This window comes from Chelonoidis abingdonii, chromosome 11 (genome assembly GCF_003597395.2).
Source record: "Chelonoidis abingdonii isolate Lonesome George chromosome 11, CheloAbing_2.0, whole genome shotgun sequence".
Lineage (NCBI taxonomy): Eukaryota > Metazoa > Chordata > Testudines > Testudinidae > Chelonoidis > Chelonoidis abingdonii.
In genome coordinates, this window is record NC_133779.1 from 51,859,832 (window position 1) to 51,880,018 (window position 20,187).

Sequence of the window (20,187 nt, forward strand, 5' to 3'; positions counted from 1 at the left end):
TCCTCCTCGGCTCCAACGCCGTCCTCTGATTGGCTGACTGAGGTGACATCACTGGGCGCTGGGCGCATCCTAATCTGTCGTGGGGAAGTTTGTCTGAGGCACAAATTTTGGGGGGATTCTCTGGGAGGGAGGTTGGTGATAGAAAAGGACTTTTTTTTTTTAGGTTGATCCCAGTGATACATATCCAGAAATGACTGGGAAGATGGAGATTTGGGGAGAGGGAACCAAGAAGTGGCTAGTGCTACCTTTTAAGGGCCTTGTGGCGAGTAGTTCTGCCTTGATTGTGCTGCCTGATGAAGGCCAAATAGTTAATGGTTCAAACTGGTGTCTTAACTTTTCCTACAGGTGGCAAAGGGAGTTTGGAGGCAGAACTCGAACCCGCCACGTGCAGTGGGTATTCCCTTTGGCATGGCTAGTGACATGGCAGCGTCTCAAACCCATCGCCTGCACCAGTTATTGGCTTTAGCATGATTAATGATGCGGCTGAGTCTCAAGCCCACCATCTGCAAGAGGTATTGGCTTTGACATGGTCAACAGTATGATTAGGACTTGAACTCACCAGCTGCAGCAGGTATTGATTTTGGCCTTGTTAGTAAAATGGCTAGGTGCCAAGTACACCACCTGCAGAGGAGATAGGCTTTTGGATGGTTGGCAACATGGCTAAATCTGGAACCGAGCCCAACACCTGCCGTAGTTAATGGCTTTTGGGTGGTTTGCAACATGGCTGGCACTAGAACTCCCCACCTGCAAGATATAATGTTATTTGGTGGTGTAGTAACATGGTTGGGATTCAAACTTGTCACTGGCAGTCTTCCTCCTGCTCCCACCCTTCTTGGTGTAGCCACAAGATTCAAACCCATCACCCAAACCAAGTAACATTTCTTTGATGGCTAGTGATGTGGGTCGGATTAGAATCTGCAGCCTAGAGCGTGTAGGAGTTTTTTTTTGTGGTTAGCAATGTGTCTGCAACTTCAAGCTACACTTGTACCAGGTAACTACTTTTAGTGATTAGTGACACATCCAGAATCTGAATCATGTTTAGTCAGTCAGGACCAAAAGTCATTACCATCAGACATTTTTGGGACTCCGTGATAGGAGTTGGAGTTAAAAAAACGTTTCATGTCCTCTTCACAAAACCCATAATTCCATCAGTATTTGGCACTAATTTCTTCCCACGCTGGCAGCTTGAGGAGAGACCAAGGAATAAATGGACCATGGAAATTTAACATCTCTGCTGTTCTCTAGGGGGATTGTTGCAGGACAGGACTCAGGCACACTGACATGGAGATGAGAGAATGTATAGTAAATCTGGTGGTACTGCCCAAGTGGCTGTACAAGCCTTGTTCAGTAGGATGCTTAAGCACACGCCTAACTTTAAGTATGTGATTAATCCCACTATAGTCATTGGGACTACTCAGAGCTTAAAGTTAGGCACTTTTTTAAGAATCTTGCTGGATCAGCACCATAGACTTTTGATTTCCAGCACATAACATCAAGGGCTAAAATTCTCACACACACATTAAATGTTTTAAATCCTTAATAGTAATCACATTTATAATTAATACATACATTTAATAATAATCAGTAACACATTTTATAGTAACCACATACGAGTACAAAATTAACAATGACAGTATGCTTACCTGATAATACATGTAACAGTAATCAAATCATACCTTGTTATTAGGAATACATATTTAACAATAATGTATTATTAATATTAATACTGACCAATAATATATTACATAAAATAATTATTAATTTATTTTAATAGTAAATTGTTCATTTATGTATTTGTTAATCACTATTAATAAATAGCTATTTACATCTTCAGTGCACATTAAAAACATTAACTTACGTTTTCTCATTATGCTCCTGTGAAGTTGGTGAATAACAGTCTGCCCAAATGGACCAACTTAATGAGGCATTCACCTGTTGCTAGCATGTTATTTATTATCCTGGAATTTATTAAACATGCATGTTAGTCTTCTTCCGATGGACTTCTGTGAATTACCAGTCATTCTTCCCAGCTCACACTATGCATCAGGTTACTCGACCACTTATTGATGGTAAGTGTTTGCATGTAACTACCTGTGTATCACTTCTTTGCCATTTAAAGTTCCAAATCTCTGCTGGGGTATTTCCACTGAAGTCAACAATCGTAGTAGTAATGTGTATTTATTTGTTTATTTGCACTGCAATAGTACCCAGGAATCCCAGTCATGGTTCTGCACCCCACTGTGTTAGGTACTATACAAAGGAATCATTTCAAGAAATACCAGCAATTTTTGCTTGCTTTTCCATGAAGATTTTCTGGAGCTAGCTGAACAAAGAGTGAAATATTCAGGAAACAAAAATTAAAAACAGTTCATTAAAGTTAATTATATTCATTGCTGGTCTACACTTAGAAGTGGAAATGTTAATAAAAATGTCTCTACAAAGAATTCAGATGTTAAAATAATGGAACTAAAAATGGCAATATTTTATAACAATAACAGATCAATAACTATTGTGGTAACCACTTAAAAATCAACATTTACCACACCACAAGATTTGATTTCTGTATTGTATTTACAATATTTCTTAGAATAGAAAACAGCAGGATTAACTTTGACCTCTGTCTTCATCCAACGTATACAATTAAAATATCAAGTTCAAGATGAGTCTAATAAACAGGACAAAAAGAAATAGAGGCTTTAACTGTATTCAATCACCTCAGTACTCTCAAGTTATTATAACTGAGTAGTGGGTACATGTGAAACAAAAGGGAAGACAATGCCACTCTAGCCAATGTATCAGACTTGGATTTCCTGGTTGCCACTATGCTGCACACTAGGCCGCTCAGTGATAATCGGGTTAGGATTCAGATCCTCATGCTCCAAAAAGCTCAGACAGATGTCTGAGAATAAGGAAGAATCTTTTTTAACTGATGGCTGTGTAGGGTTTATGACCCCAAACTGATCACTCCTGATTCTACCCAGCAAAGAACATTAGCACACAAACACTGGCAAGTTACTTAGGCATAATATAGATTTTTGGATTTAGGACCTATTATTAAATAAAATAAAAAGGCCTAGTAGGCTTACTATTAAATGTATCAGTCTCTTAAGAAAAATTAACTATTTCACTGAGAGCTAGTCTTCCTGGAAAAATGGGAGGAGGCGAGGTCCAAGTGTGTCAACTAACATTGACCTACCTATGTCATTATTCCTAACATGGATGCACTGTAATCCCTTTTAACACAATTGAGCAGGTTGACATACATACCCCAGCCTAACCTTTACACATTTCTCTAGTGTCGACTAGCCCTTAAATTACAGTTTAGCAAAAGTATGAGTGACACAGCAAAGATTAATTGATACATCAAACTAGCTGTTCCAAAGATAGTAAATTGGAGCATTGTGTTTAGCTTCTGCAGTCTGCCAGTTTGCTTGGATGCCTGCCATGTAGGGTTTTTGCCATGAGTCTAAAATTGGAACCACCTGCAGCTTGGCTGGTGTCAAGGCAAGAACTCAAAAGGTTTCAACATGTGGTTTCTTAACCACTGAGAAAGTCATTGTAAGGGTATGCTATAGCTTGGAAATGGAACAACAGAAAGCTTTGCTACATCAATTCACAAGCAGTTTTCCACACCATATAGCAGGGGTGGGCAGCCTATGGCACATGTGCCAAAGGCGGTACGCGAGCTGATTTTCAGTGAGACTCACACTGCCCAGGTCCTGACCACCAGCCCGGGGGGCTCTGCACTTCAATTTAATTTTAAATGAAGCTTAAACATTTTAAAAATCTTATCTACGTTACATACAACAATAGTTTAGTTATATATTATAGACTTATAGAAAGAGACCATCTAAAAACTTTAAAATGTATTACTGGCATGCAAAACCTTAAATTACAGTGAATAAATGAAGACTTGGCACACCACTTCTGAAAGGTTGCTGACCCCTGCTGTAGAATCTGGGGCTGACTGGAAGAATCAGTAAAGAGGTCCACAAAGCAGAAGTTGCCACTTGGGATTATGATTTTGTTGTTGTTTGGATTAAAACATTTTATTGAACACATCAGGATTTAATGGTTTAGAACTTTAAAGAGGCCCAAGCAATTATACTTTGACTAAAATGTTTTTCCAACTAATAGTCTCAGTTCAGCAAGGTATTTAAGTATGCACCTAACTTTAAGCATGTGAGTCCCACTGCCAATCTAAAATGCCCAACATTACTATAATTGACAGATCAGAGGCAATTTTTTCCCTCTTATTTTTTCAATTTATTTTATGCATTTGTCAGCACTTTGAATATAGTAAGGGTCGCTATTTCCTTTTTATTCTTGAAATGCTGTTCTCTCTCTACTCATGCAGTTGAATTCACACTTGGGATCTAGAATGATTTTATTTGTGATAAATTAATATATGTTTGAGATTTCTTGAGATCTGAAAGTTTCAAACTTCTGCATGTTCTAGTATTGCACTTGATTTAGAAGCTTTAAACATAAGAACAGCCATACTGGGTCAGACCAAAGGTCCATCTAGCCCAGTATTCTGTCTTTTGACAATGACCAATGCCTGGTGCCCCAGAGAGAATGAACAGAACAGATAATCATCAAGGAATCCATCCCCTGTCACCCATTCCAGCTTCTGACAAACAGGCTAAGGACACCATTGATGGACTTTCCTCCATGAATTTAAGTTTAAAAACTTTGCCTTTCTTTCCTCCCAAATAAATACTGAAATAAATGCCTCCATCTTTCTTAAATATGCCTCCGTAATCTCCATGGGAAACATCTGAGAGAGAGCATTCATATGTTCCTTGGTAGTCCATTGATCCGATGATGACAAATCTGAGCAAATCTTCTATTGTTGGTCTCATGGTGTGCACTCTGATGGCTATACAAGCCAATTCTAGAGGTGCACATTAGGCTGCAGATGGTGCATGGGAAGTCCGCAGTCAGTGGGTTGTGCGCTGCTGGTGCTCTGTGACGTCATTCGCGTGCCTCTTGTAGACATCAGCAGCAGTCTTCCTCAAAGGCGATGCAGGTATTCCTGACTGTTGCATGCCACTGTGTTCTGTCACTGGCAGCGTCCTCATGGTCCCTGGGTTTGATACTGCTGTACTGCAGATTGTCTTTGATGGTGTCCTTGTAACGTTTTCGTGGACGACCTATATGCCGGATGCCCTGGGAGAGCTCACCATAGAGAAGCTGGCAGGGGATTCTGTTGGCATCCATGCAGCTGACATGACCAGTCCAACGTAGCTGTGACTTCATGATCATAATTTCGATGCTTGTCATCTGGGCTCTCTCAAGGACCTCAAGATTGGGCACTTTGTCTTGCCAGCGGATCTTCATGATATTGCGGAGGCAACGCATGTGGAATGCTTCAAGCTGCTTAATGTGACGTCTATATAGTGTCCATGTTTCACACCTGTACAAAAGAAATGAAAGAACAGCAGCTCTGTACACAAGTAGTTTTGTTAACGTCCAGATATTGTGGTGGTTTAAAACATTGACATGCAGATAACCAAGTGCCTGGCTTGCTTTGGATATTCGTGCGTTGATCTCATTATCCAGTGATCCATCACTGGGTATGACACTACCTAGTTATTTAAAGTTCTCTGCTACTTTAAGCTGAGTGCCATCAATGGACAGAAACATTTGTTTCAGGTACAGGTTGATGGAGAACTTCTGTCTTTCCGAGGCTGATAGTTAGTCTGAAGAGTTCCGAGGCCTCAGCAAACTTGTTGACAATGTGCTGAAGATCATTTTCAGTGTGAGCCATGACGGCACAGTCGTCCGCAAAGAGTGCCTCAAGAAAGAGTTTCTGCACTGTCTTACTCTTTGCATTCAGGCGACGGAGGTCAAAAAGTGAACCATCGTGCCAGTATTTCAAATATATACCTTGATCCAGATCTTTCATTGCATGGTTGAGGATGCATGCAAAGAACAGGTTAAATAAGACAGGAGCGAGAACACATCCTTGTTTCATGCCATTGGTGATGTTGAAGGGGACAGATGTGGCTCCATCAGACAATACTTCGCCTGTCATGCTGTCATGAAAAAAGGCGTATAATCTGGACAAATTTTCTTGGGCAGTCAAATCGTGTTAGAATAGTCTAAAGGGCTTCCCTGTTGACGCCTTTGTGAGATCTATGAAGACAGCATATAGGTACATGTTCTGTTCAATGCACTTCTCTTGTATTCATATGTTACGAAGAAGTCAGCTGCATTACTTTACCCCACAAGATTTGTATTTCCACCTGTCAGAATCTACTTTAACATTTTGCATAATCATATCCTAATAATACCTAGCTATATTCATTTAATTCCTAAATAAATTAAGTTATTTGTTACTCATTTAAATGTACAAGGTATACAAATGGCTGAATTGCTAATTCTTGGTAAGAATAAAATTTTGATTAAGAATTGTTTAGTTTATATCTATTGATTCCCTCCATCCTCTCCCCACCTGACCCTGCACCCCCCAAAAACCCAAACCTCCATGATTTTTAAATATGCAGAAATAATATTCCTTGGATCACTCACTTATTAAGTATTAGATTCTATTATTTAGTATGTCTGCATAACAACAGAATTAAGTCAGAATAAAATTTAAAAAATGCAGTCTGCCACCCAATCTAGCACCAGAGTTGCTTTCTGTATCTGATAATGACTTCTAAAGGGTCCAAAGCAGTGGCAATCAGAGCTAATCCTACCTTGTGTACCTATGAAGTAAGAAAGGAGATCTTAAACCATATATCTGTAATAGGATGTGAATAAATGTAATCAGACATCTGAATTTTGACACAGTGTTCCTAAGGACACAATCTAGAAACAGTCATTCAACTGTCAAAGGCCTAATATCTAATGATATCATTGCCAATTAATTTCAATTATCTTTAGACTCCAGTATGATACAGAAGCCAATAGTTTTCTGAGATTATCTGATGCTTGCTCTGTGGAATAACCCCCTCCTGACCTCTTTTCCTATAATTTTATTTAAACTATTACCCAAGATTTGAGTAGGTACTTTGTAGTCCCTGTTTCACCACAAAGCTATTCTGTAATTAATACATGGTTTTGGTCTTTTTAAAGTTTACAAATGAAGAAGACCACAGCTTCAGTCTTGGTATCTGATAAAGGTATTCTTTTATTAAATATACCCACCAGATATTGAGTCCAAAAAGTCCTCCATCTGGTGTACAAAATTTCTCTAGTAAGCTATCTTCTCCTGCAAAGTTATACATTTTCAACCTCTTGATATAACTTCATGTAACAAATAGCCAAGAAAATGAGCACATTAAAAATTGGGAATTTAATTTGAAAGCTATCTGGAAATTATATAATCCAATGAAGAGAGTTTGCACTTTATTTTCTACCCAGCAATCAATATTTACTCCAGAATACATTATATTTATTGTCACGTGTTTTTTATGAAACTGTTCTGAATTGCAGTTAAGCACTAGATTGTCACTAGCCCTATGTGCTGGTTTGCGCCCTGGTGCTGGCTTTCCCTACTGCTGCTTACAATACTTGAAGGGAATCAGACTCTGCACAGCTGCTCTCTTCCCATCTGTAGGGATTTTTTCCCAAGATCTTTTCCAATCAGTTCCCAAGAAATCAGCTCAGATCTGGACTAGTCACTGAGGTGGTTTTTTGTTTTTTATTGGTATACAGCAACACTACACTAAGGTGATTAAACTCAAATGCAGGAGGGAGGGTTTGGGAGTTTACCACAGCGCCAAAAGCTCATAATAAAAAATCAAATTATATACATACATAATGCATGCATATTCCATTTTGCATTGTATCACACATCATAATTCGTTTATAATTTTTATAACCAATCCTTGTGCAATTCCTGAAATGTCCACAAGCTACAAAATATGCTAGTAAACAAAGCTGCAGCTGCAAGCTTATCACGCATTATTCTTCCTACTATTTCTTTGTCTTTTAACAACATGTTATTTACAAGGCTATTTGTAAATTCATATTTTGTCCATTGTTAACCTCTTTTTCCTTACTTCCGTTTTCTTTCATTATTTATGCAAGGCCTACACTGCCTTGCTTAAAAGGGTAGAGACGGTTATCCCCAGGATGGCCAGCATAGGTACACCAACATGTTGGGCAGTGTATAGGGTGCCAAGTATAGATCTGGTGCAGTTTACTTACTCCCTGGAGCAGCCAGGAAACTGGGAGAGAGATTGTGACTTTCTCCTGGGCTGTTCCAGAATAGTTCTGCACCTACCTACCCACCCATTACTCTGAGCAGATGGCAATCTCACAATCTAGGCTGAAAGAAATACAGAGACAGAATGTGATACCCACTGGACAGTACTTGCATCATAAGAGGTCTTGCTGAAATCAATGGGATTTTTTGTGGAGTAAGAGACAACTAGTCAATGATCAGTCAGTATGAATGAGAGTATCACAGTTTGTCCCACAATAATTAGGAATTATGGTTCAGTGGAAATACTGCTTGACCTTTGTGTTTAGACTCTAGTGATTCTCTGTTGATGGCTTAACACCTCTTTGTTAAAGAAGCAACACAGTGCTTACGATTTTATCATGAGTCTTGCAATATTTGATGTTTTCCTTAAGATCCCAGCTGCTGGAATCAAGAAACTATTTTTTTGTTTTTGTTAAGTAAGCCTCTAGCCTTCATGGTTAGAGAGAAAAGTTTGAAAACATGAAATGAGTGTGCCTCAAAGGCTCAGAAACCAGAAGGCAATTAAAAAGAACCCAAAGTTGGGGTTTGTTTTTGTTTATGTTCCTTAGTTATCATGAGATCTTAAAACAGTCTAATGATTTTTGGGGCGTGACTCCTGATTTTTCACTGCTTGGGTTTGGCAATATTGGAACAGCAATTTGCAAAGGGAATAAAGCAAGAACTTGAATATGACTTGCAAAGGGGGGAAAGATGGTCTTAGGCCCTTTTTGCGTGCTTTTGATATATGGAAAGATTCCCCCCCGCCCTGCTTTTCCTTAATATAGGACATCTAGGGCCATGGCTACACTGGCGAGTTGCAGCACTGGTGGTGGGTTTACAGCGCTGCAACTTAGTATCTGTCCACACCTGCAAGGCACATCTAGTGCTGCAACTCCCTTGCTGCAGCGCTGGCTGTACACCTGGTCTGCTTGGGGTATCACGACTGCAGCATTGGTGATGCAGCGCTGCTTGTCAAGTGTGGCCACCAAAAGTGCTGTAACTGGCCTCCAGGGTATTAGGAGGTGTGACGATGTGGTTCTGGTGGAACCCAACTGAGAGTGCCAAATCAGGACCAATTGCTCAAACAGGGCAGTCACAGCCCTAGGCTGGGGTTTTTCCACCTCTAAGGCAAACCAAACCAGCCAGACAAAAAGAACTTCGGTGTCACCCACTGGCTAACCTCAAGTCACACAAGCAATTTCCTTAGACACTCCAGTCTCCCAGCATCACCACCAGTGCCACACATCCTGGGGATGAATGGTTATGAAAACCAACACCCCAGTAAAAGAAAAAGGTTCTCTCGATCCCAAAGGACCAAGCCCCAGACCCAGGTCAATATGTTTATTAGAGAATATTTAAATAAGGATGATACACAGAGTTTGGCATGTCAGTCATTAGTCATCGGGGGCAACACACAGAGTATGGGGGGACGCTGGTATTTGGTTATGGGTTAGCATATAGTACATACAGTCTGTAATGTCCCCAATGCGGGGTGTACGGTGGGTGGGGTCAAAGTATAGTAGGGGAGCAGTGAGGGTTACATCGCTCATCAATGGGTTACAAACATAGTCGATGATTAGAAGCAGCGGGCCCGCGTGCGGTAAATGGGGACAGGGTGACCCTCACGGTGGTGGATACAGATCGGAGGGTTCAGGACTCAGGGATGTAGTTTAGTAGGGGTTTGTAAGGGTTTCCCCCTCCCCGTGGGGTGCGTGGAGGCCACATCGGCTCATCTGGTACTGGCGGTGGCGGTGATGTGTTCGGTGTAAATTGCCCTGGACCAACCGGATAGCGTCCGAGATCATCAAACGTCTCATGAGTCGCGCCATAGCGATCGGCCCACCCCACAGCCCTAAGTACACGTTCGTTACAGGGGTCCCAGGCACTAACTCAGATCTTACCCACAAATCCGCTGTTGCCAATCCTTTAGAATCTAAAATCTAAAGGTTTATTTATTAAAAGAAAAAGGATAGGGTGAGAGCTGGGAATTTGGTAACTGAATCAATTAAATACAGTAATTGGCAAAGTCCTTAGTTCAGGCTGTAGCAGGAAATGAAGTAAACTGCAGGTTCAAATGAGTCTCTGTGAGAACATCTCCCGCTGGGATGGGTCATCAGTCCTTTTGTGCAGAGCCTTCAGCTTGCTAGCAAAGTCCCTCAGATGGTAGGGAACGCAGGATTGAAGACAAAATGGAGATGAGGCCTCTTGCCTTATATAGACCTTTCCAGGTGTAAGACACTCTTTGTTCCTACTGTGGGAAAGTTACAGCAAAATGGAGTTTGCAGTCACATGGGCCATTTTCTGCATACTTCGCTGAGTTACAGGGCGTATTCGCCTTCTCTTGATGGGTCAATTGTGTAGTTGATGCGTCCTTAATTGGAGCCATCAACAGGCTAAGCTAGCTGACACCAACTAGTTGCGTGGTGTCACCAGAACTGCAGCACCAATTTAAAATCAGACAGTACACAGCCAATATTCATAACTTCAACTACAAAAATGATACAGACATACAGACAGCATAATCATAACCAGTAACCCATAGCCTGGTCTTAGACACCTTATATGACCCCCTTTACATAAGATTTGGTGCCACTACAGAACCTTGGTTGCAACCCATGTTCTATATGGTCCCAGTTTATATTAATAACGTCACAGGAGGTATCCCAGAATGCCTGTTCACAACAAACTGGAAGAGTGGCTGAACTCCAGGCACCCCGGAGCTCCTTATCTAAAATACAAACACAGCTCCTGTTTGCTCGAGGGAGCGAGCGGAGGCAGGCAGGGGAATTGCTTTGGAATGTTCACAGCTGTTTGCTTGAGGAGAGAAGCCACATGGCGGAGGGGGTGGGGGGAGTCCGTGTTGAGCAGCTGCTTATGTGGTCTGAAGGCTATTTAGGAGTGCATAATTTGCATTTAGTGAATAAGAGAGGGGTGGGGGAAGGGGTCAAAACTTTTTAAATGATTTAAGGTAGGTGCTGTGTATCTTCCAGTCCTTAGAACTTGCAAGGCAGGGAGCTGACAACAATGTCAGCTCCAAAAATCCACTCTCTGTGTCTCCCCCACGCTCCCTGTCACACTCCACCCCACTCCCCTATTTTGAAAAGCATGTTGCAGCCACTTGAACGCTGGGATAGCTGCCCACAATGCACCACTCCCAACAGCGCTGCAAATGCTGCGAATGTGGCCACACTGCAGCATTGGTAGCTGTCAGTGTGGCCACACTGCAGCACTTTCCCTACACAGCTGTACGAAGACGGCTGTAACTCCCAGCACTGTACAGCTGTAAGTGTAGCCATACCCTAGCTCTTGTCTGCCTTGTTTTTCTTGGAAAACTCCATGGATGGCTAAAGAACAGGCAGGTTTAGTACATCCTGGATACCAAGAAAATTGAACCTGATTAATTGCCAAGGGAAGTGATTTTCTTTTGACTGTTTCTTTGTTTTTATTAACACCTTAACCCAAACAGTTGGAAGTCTTCTGTTAAAGACTTTGGCCTCTTACAATTTAAAGATTCAAAAGCCTTCAGTTTGTTCTCAGTCCATATCTCTGTGGCTTGCAAGGGAGCACAGCAGCAAAATTTGACATTCATGATATTTCAAGAACTTTTCAGGTCTTTTTTATGGATCATAAAGAACCAAATAAGGATGCATGTTTTATTTTATTTCCTCTTTGGGGCATTTAAAAGATTTATTTGTTTGGGTTGTTTTTATTACTTAAATGAGGTATTTCAGTATGAAGTCCTATGGGACTTTATCTGAGCCAGCTGGAGGTATGTATCAGAAGTTACATAATAAAAATATTCCCTTTTAAGCATAAACCAGTCTATGGACAAGTTATATCCTTAGAGTTCTCACTGAAATTTTTGGGTCCATTTGCCAAGAAGTTACTTGAGAATTTAATCTTGTATGGGTTAATAGGGTGAACAATTATTTAAATAAATTATTGGCCAGTAAAGCTGAATATATATTATGCAGATTAAACCTAAATAATTATTATTCTTTTAAAAAGACGATAACCATGTGACCTGGGAAATATGGAAACTAGAGAACACCAGGGCCCAGATTCTCAGCTGCTGTAGGTCTCTTATTATTCTGGAGAAAGCTTTATTGGACCCAAGAGATATAAATAAAGAGCTTGACTGCTTTTCTAGAAAGCTACTAACACATGCTGATTAATCTTTTCTTAACTGTTTTTAATTCTGGTATTGGACAACTGACAATATTATGGGCCAAAATGTGAGCTTCTTACTCGGGCAAACTCCCTGAGGAAAGACAGTAAAAATTAGTACAAATTATGTTAAGGATGTCAGAATTCATACCCTAATGATCCAAAGGACTTTAGGATTTGGCTCTGAACCAGGATATTTCTCTGGAGGAAGCTGTTGTGGCTATAAAAGTTTTTTTGTTTTTTTTTTTAAATCATCAGTTTTGTTTGTCTCATCAACTCCCAGCTGGGATTTCCTCTTGCAGTTTCTGTAAACATCCATTTGTTATAATTTCAGTATTACAAACCGCAAGTATTTAAAAATCATGAATCAGCCCCTCAAAAATCATGAGATTTAATTTGGGGTCCTTTTATTGGTTCTGTTTTGACTTACACTTTGGCCATGTTTTTAAGTGGGTAGGAGCAGAGCAGGATGAAACTTAAAATTTCTCATGCTGGGTGTCTGCCTTAGGATGGATCTTTTTGGAAAGTTTTAGGTAAAATGGTTCAGACATTTCCAAGAATGAGTTTAGGGAAAAATATGTTAAAAAATTCTTGCAACAGTTACATTGAGAAGCTTTAGTGCCTTCATGGTTTTGAATATTGGAGATTTGGTAGGGGGTTGCCCTGGTGTCAGTGATGTGCCTTTTGCTGTACCTGTAAAAATTCACCCAAATATGGGCAAGTTATGAGTCTCTGAAAATCACAGTTTGCACATGCTTAGCAGAGATTTGTTAGGGTTTGGCAGCTAAGTCCAAAGAGTCCATAGGCACTGAGCATACACTATCCCTCACAGCTCCTACACGCCACCAGTCTGGGCATTTACCATCCTGATAGCTCGACTGGGCATGCTCCCTCCATGAGCAGCAGGAGCTGAGATTGCTCCTTCTGGCTGCTGGAGCTGCTGTGGCACCAGGCACAGGAACTGAGAGTATGCAGAATATCTCTTGTGCTGTCATAACTATAAAGGGAAGGGAACAGCCCTCCTCTGTACAATACTATAAAATCCCCCATGACCAGACACCAAAATCCTTATACCTGTGAAGGGTTAAAAAGTTTAGGAAACCTGGCTGACACCTGACCCAAAGAACCAATAAGGGGATAAGACACTTTCAAATCTTGGTGGGGGGAAGTCTGTTGTGTGTGCTCTTTGTTTTGAAGGTTGTTCGCTCTTGGGACTAAGAGGGACAAGACATTAATCCAGGCTCTCCAAATCTTTCTGAACCAGTCTCTCATATTTCAAACTTGTAAGTAACAGCCAGGCAAGGCATGTTAGTTTTTATTTTTGTTTTCTCAACTTTTAAATGTTCCTTTTTGCTGAGAGGATTTTACCTCTGTTTGCTGTAACTTTGAACCTAAGGCTAGAGGGTTCCTCTGGGCTTATGAACTGATTACCCTGTAAAGTATTTCCATCCTGATTTTACAGAGATGATTTTTACCTTTCTTTCTTAATTAAAGCTTTCTTTTTGACCTGATTGATTTTCTTGTTTTAGATCCAAGGGGATTGGATCTGACAAAGAAGGGGGGATGGTTAAATTCTCCTTGTGTTAAGATCCAAGGGGTTGGATCGGTGTTCACCAGGAACTTGGTGAAAAAGTCTCTCAAGGCTGCCCAGGGAGGGGAAGGTTTTGGGAGGAAAGAGGGTGTTCCAGACACTGAGGAATCTGGATGGTGGCAGCAAAACCAGATCTAAGCTGGTAGTTAAGCTTAAAGGTGTTTATGCAGGTCCCCACATCTGTACCCTAAAGTTCAGAGTGGGGGAGGAACCTTGACACGTGCCCTCAATGATCCTCCATGCAGCAAACATGGAGGAGGAGGAAGCTGCCTGATGCAAATGCAGAGGAATTGTGGTGGTGAGGACTAAAGGAAGAAGAAGTTGCAAGAGCCAGAGGCTACGGAGGAGCAGGGAAGGAGAAAGGCAGAAGCTGAGCATTGGAGGGAGAGGATAGGAGACAAGCTAGGAGCACAAGGGCAGATGGGTCCCCTACAGAACCTGGAATTTAACACAGGAGCCCTCAATCTTTGTTCCTTTGTTGTCTGCAAATAACTGTGAAACCCACGTGCAAAGGGTATGACTCATCCCATCTCCAAAGATGTAGAGGATAACAGCCTGCTGTTGATACCAGTTACTCCATTAACTGGTACATTAACTCCATTACATCAAGAATTGTAACTTTCAAAAACCAGTAGGAGAGCACTTCAGTCTCCCTGGACACTCAATAACAGACTTAAAAGTGGCAATTCTTCAACAAAAAAACTTCAAAAACAGACTTCAGAGAGAAACTTCAGAACTGGAATTAATTTGCAAACTGGACACCATCAAATTAGGCCTGAATAAAGACTGGGAGTGGATGAGTCACTACAGAAAGTACTTTTTCCTTCTCTTGATATTCACCCAGGAGCGGCACCAGGGTTTTTGGCTCCCTAGGTGCAGGGCTGGCTCGCCAGTCCCATGGGTCCAGTGGACCTCCTGCAGGCGTGCCTGTGGATGCTCCACCGGAGCCGCGGGACCAGCGGACCGTCCACAGTCATGCTTGCGGGAGGTTCACCAGAGCAGTCTGCCGCCCTCCCAAATCGTGGCGCCCTAGGCAACCGCCTAGGTCACCTAAATGGAAGCGCCGGCCCTGTATTCACCCCTTCTTGTCAACTGTTGAGAATAGGCCACATCCACCTTAATTGAATTGGCCTCGTTAGCACTGACACCCCCCCACTTGGTAAGGAAACTCCCATGTGCAGTAATAGTTATACTGCTTATTGTATTTTTTACTCCATGCATCTGATGAATTGGATTTTAGCCCACGAAAGCTTATGCCCAAAAAACTATGTTACAGGAACATTAAGGTTCCAAAGTCAAGCACTGAGAAGTTAGGAAAAGCCAGAATGAAGATTTGCCCATGGAAACTTAATTTCTCTTATATGTATACATTATGAAAACAGTCTCTAATTACACAATCAAATACTATTTTTAACACAGAACCCCTGTCTCATTCAATGCAGAGAATGTATGGTACTTTGAGGATGAATCACGGTTGTGCAGTGAATGAGTGTTGTCTGTAGGACCTCTGCCTCATTGTTGCAGAAGCTGAAAGGTGTGGGGGGTTGTTTTTGTTTGTTTCTATTGTAATAGGGATGCTGCTTTTTTTGACAGCTGGGACTGCAACACGTGCTGGTGGGATGTGTTGGGAAAGCCAAGCAGCATACAGCGGCGGTGACAGGCGGTGAGGCTTAGGCAACTCTGGGTCTCTGTTGGGAACAGGAGATCTTGGAATAGGAGACAGACTGTGACCTGTCTAAGTACTTATCTGGACCCCCTGAAAGGTGTGTTGTGAATGAAAGATCACAAAAAGAGAAAGGATGGTCTCCTGGTTAAAGAAGTAGAATACCACCTTGAAGAATCAAGGTATGAATACACTGTGATAAAAAACCTGCAGCAGTGAGTCTCAGGGTCCCGATCAGCTGGCTCGGATTTAGGCTATACCATGAGCACCATGAGTCCAAATCTGGTGACCCAGGCCAATCATGGCTGTGCCACAGGTCTTTTATCACAGTGTAGACATACCCTTGCATAGGGGCCAACTCGGGGGGTGCTCCGGGGCTGGAAAAATTGGTGGGTGTTCTGCACCCACCAGCAGTCAAGCTCCCCACCCCACCCCACTTCACCTCCACTGCCTCCTCTGAGCGCACCATGTCCCCGCTTCTCCTCCCAGCACTCACTGCCACAAAACAGCTGTTTCACGGTGTAACAAGCTCTGGGAGGGAGGGAGGAGGAGCAGGAACACAGCACACTCAGGAGGAGGCAGAGAAGAGGCGGGGCTGGGGCAGGGATTTGGGGAAGGGATTGGAATGGAGGCGGAGCATGGGTGGAGTCGGGGTGGGGCCAGGGACAGAGTGGGGTCGAGCACCCACCAGCACCAGCAGAAGTCAGCGCCTGTGTACCCATGGAGTCTATCCCTGCCTCTGCTACAGGGTTCCTATGTGATGCTGGGCTAGTTACTTAAAACAAAATTTTCACAGGTTGCCACTAATAGGGTGTTCCTCATTTTGTGTCTGCTCAGTATGAGATATCTGAGGCCAGATTTGCACAAGTGCTGAGTGCTTTGATCACTACGCAAAATGCTAAGTGCTCTGAAAAAGTCAGACCATAGGCATCTCAAATTGAGCACCTGAAGTTAGTGGACACTTTTGGCCTTAATCTCTCTGTGCCTCAGTTCCCAAGCTATAAAATGGAGTAATAATGCCACCTCATCTCACAGGGGTGATATGAAGATAAATTTGTTAATGTATTTGAAGCACTCAGATGGAAAGATACATCTTTGAGGAAATTAATAACTATATATCCAGTTCAGGGTGGCGGGTTTTACATAAGATCTGGGGCCGCACATTGAATGTGGATGGTAAAAAGAAATATTAAATAACTACTGATTCATTGAGTCAGGGGTCCTGTGGAAAATATAGCAGGGTGATGCTGTAATTCAGGACTGTATAATAATGTATATACACATTATCCTTATTCTGCATGATATTCTTAATTCTAGCATTTCCTATTTTTTGAAGGTTAAGCTTGAAAAATCAGTCTTGTCATGTCGTTTTTTTCTAGATGTAATTCTGTGTCAGTTCTTAACCCACCCACATCTCTGAAAGACTGAATTCCCTCCAGTCCTGCACTGAGCCACTTGACTAACATGTGTCACATATAGTTCCTTCTCCTCTCTCTCACCTCCTCTATGGTAAGAGAATTCTGTGTGCAGTATAATGTTTTGTTTTGGCAGGGGTTTTGTTTTTGGTCCTTTATTTTGATGTTAATTTTTTCCTCTTCTGATTGTGAAATAAGTTTTATCGGGCCAAATCCTTCAGTCCTTATTCAGTCAAAACTCTCAGTGCCACTTTTCCTAAAGACTGCACGATTTACCCTCTTATTTTGTAGACATCCATTTAAACATACACAGTGCTTTACAAACACTGAAAGGACAAGATCCCAATCCCAGGCTGCCTGTAAAGACAAATATGAGACAGAAGAGTATTGTTTACAATTGGATGATGATATTTATTTTCCTTGTATGCTTACCCTGACTTCGTTGGTCAATATATTTTGTTTGGATTAATGATATATGACAACCATAAAAGCTGAGGAGAATGAAGGTCAGATCCATGCTTCATGAGGAAGGTTTGCAGCTGGTGTGATGATGGGACAAGTGATACAAACAAAGTGTTGCATAATTTTTGGTTTCTTAATGTGTTCAAGTATCGGATGTAGGGAGAGGTCAGTGATGGGGTAGATAAATAGACTGATGGCCAGTTTCAATCTTGTCCGGGGCAGCTTTGAGCAAAAGTAATTACCAGCTCAGATTGTAATTTTTGTTGATTTGCAGCATGTGAAATATGTTTGATATGTCTCAGTCCAGTTCCTAGTAACACAATTATTATTATTTTTATCATGGTAACATCTAAGGACTCCACTTTACTAGGCCGTCTGCAAACAAATAACAGAGACAGTTGTTGCCTTAGAAAGCTCACAATCTAGTATCCACGGCACACTCTTAATTGGTACAATAGTTGGTGGTCATAGCACTGAGACCGAAAATTGAAAGAACCTGAGGCAACTCAATGTACATGCTGTCAGCATTTGAAGAATTATAGTTCAGAACATGAGGACATGCAAATCATCTTGTGCTGTTTGAGAATGGACTGTATAGACACTCACAAAGAGCTATAAATAAAAATAATGGCATTTGAAGTTATTTGCTTAATACATACCTTCATTTCACGTTCTATACAGTGCAATCAGGCTGTCATCTGTTATTGCAAAAGTGGGGAGGCCGGCAGGTATTGTTAAATTTCATGCTTCAGGACGTAAGATGACTGCTTCTGGTATAAAGAAAAACTCAATCATTCATCACATACAGAATTGCACAACTGGCCATGGAGGAGAAGAATTTGCCTTGCTGTGATTACTGGGGATGTGGGACACCAAAACAGATAGGCCAAAATGTCTCATTTTGTATAACAAATTCAGGATTCTCATCAGACATTAGCTGCAGCTCAGATATCAATTAAAAATCTGTGGGCTAAATTCAAAGGGCATACAATTTTCGTATTGCTAGAAATATTCTGATTTAGAAATTGATATAGTTATTCTAATACAAACCCCTCCTGTGGATGTAAAGGTACTTTTTAACAGTATAGCTTATAAATGCCTAGTTGTATCGCTTTAGCTATATCGGATTCTAAACCAACTTAATTATAACAGTACAAAAACTGTGTGTAGATCAGCCCAAAGCAAGGTATAAATAGGTCTAAGGGAATGGAAGTTGGTCATCAGCACTTAGATGTCATGGTAATAAGTGCTATACAGAAACCTTAGACAGACGGAGAGGTAGGACCAAGTGAAGTTGTATGTTACTCATGTTTTTTTGTTTTTTTTTCTTAAACAGAGTTTCTGTCCTGCTGTGAGTGTTATAGTTTTGACCTCAAGGGCTGGGTGAATGTGCTGTACCTGACTTCACCATCTTGCACCCAGAGCATTGGGGCTCCCAGCTCCACCCTCCTGGGTCCCCAGCTTAAGGCTGAGCCCAGTTCTTCTCCAAGGTCTATACGCGTGCAGCATAATCAAGGCCTGACTACAATTCTGTGCTCATGATAGACACCTTCCAAGGTGAGTACTAAGTCTCACTTCTTCCACGACACCCACTAGACATAAGTCAACAATATTTATTATTTTATATTGTTATATTTGTTATTTTTGTAATTAACTGAGCCAGTGTGAAGCACACATGGCTAACCTGAAATAACAGCTTGATCACATTGATGTGACTCATATTGAATTCAATGGGATGCTGCAGGAGCATATGGGTCTTCCTGGGGAGATCCAATTGCAGGATCAGAGTCTTAAAATGCAAACTCTTTGAGGCAGCTCTTCAGTATATGTTCTGGGGGTTCTTTAACACAGTAAGCATGCCTTTGGGTACTCTAAAGTAATAGTAAGGTGGACTGGGGTGATATAGTTACTCTTTTAAATGGTAGCTGGAAAAACACGGAAGTAGGCAACTATATTTAGCTAAAGTTATATGTTAAAAACAAACAGTTAAGGAGAGAACAGGGTGTGGGGTAGGCAGTGGGGATCCTGTTGTATTAATTTTGATTAAATAAATGGGCCAAATATATTAACATAACCACAGTGGTGTTTGTATATAGAGACCTCAGCCTGCTTAATACAATGGCAAACACACTATTAAAAGTTCTTTGAACCTTTTATTAAAGATATAGAACAGAAGGAAAAGCATTTAAAATGTAAAGTATTAAGTAAGGCTTTCATTTTAACAACATGCCTTGTTCCCTTTCCCTGAAGAAGATTTAGAAGGAAAAACCTCTTCTTTGACAATCTTGTAGATGTTGTTAAAGATGGTAAAAACTGGTCTCCTGGGGAAAAGAGAAGATGTTAATTGAAATGGGCTGGAACTGTTGCTAAAGTTCAAACCAGTTTCATCTCAGGCAGTGTTGTGATTCAGGTGGAGCTGGTAGGGGTGGCGACGTCACCAGGGTCCCTCTCTGGCTCAAGTTGGTCAGAACGTATCTAAGGATTAGGACAAAAAGAGTCTAGAGTCCTAGAAGATGGTGGGGGTGGCAGCCATGATGGGAAGCTCACTCCAGTAGCCTCCATCTGTTCTTCCCTCTGATTTTTTTTTTCTATTCTTCTCCCTACAAATTTTTTTTTAAGGACCCTCAAAAGGGAACAGTGGGTGGAATAGCCCATCCCCTCATTATTTTGTTTACAAATTATGCCTAAT

The 20,187-nt window shown here is 41.4% G+C and overlaps 1 long non-coding RNA gene across 1 annotated transcript; it reads left to right on the forward strand.

Moving 5' to 3' along the window:
* Positions 1-74: 74 nt before the first annotated feature.
* On the forward strand, positions 75-15,588 carry LOC116817642 (uncharacterized). Its single transcript, XR_004371982.2, has 3 exons — positions 75-512; positions 1,884-2,069; positions 15,552-15,588. It is a non-coding gene; the product is annotated as an uncharacterized LOC116817642 (long non-coding RNA).
* The last annotated feature ends 4,599 nt before the right edge of the window (positions 15,589-20,187 follow it).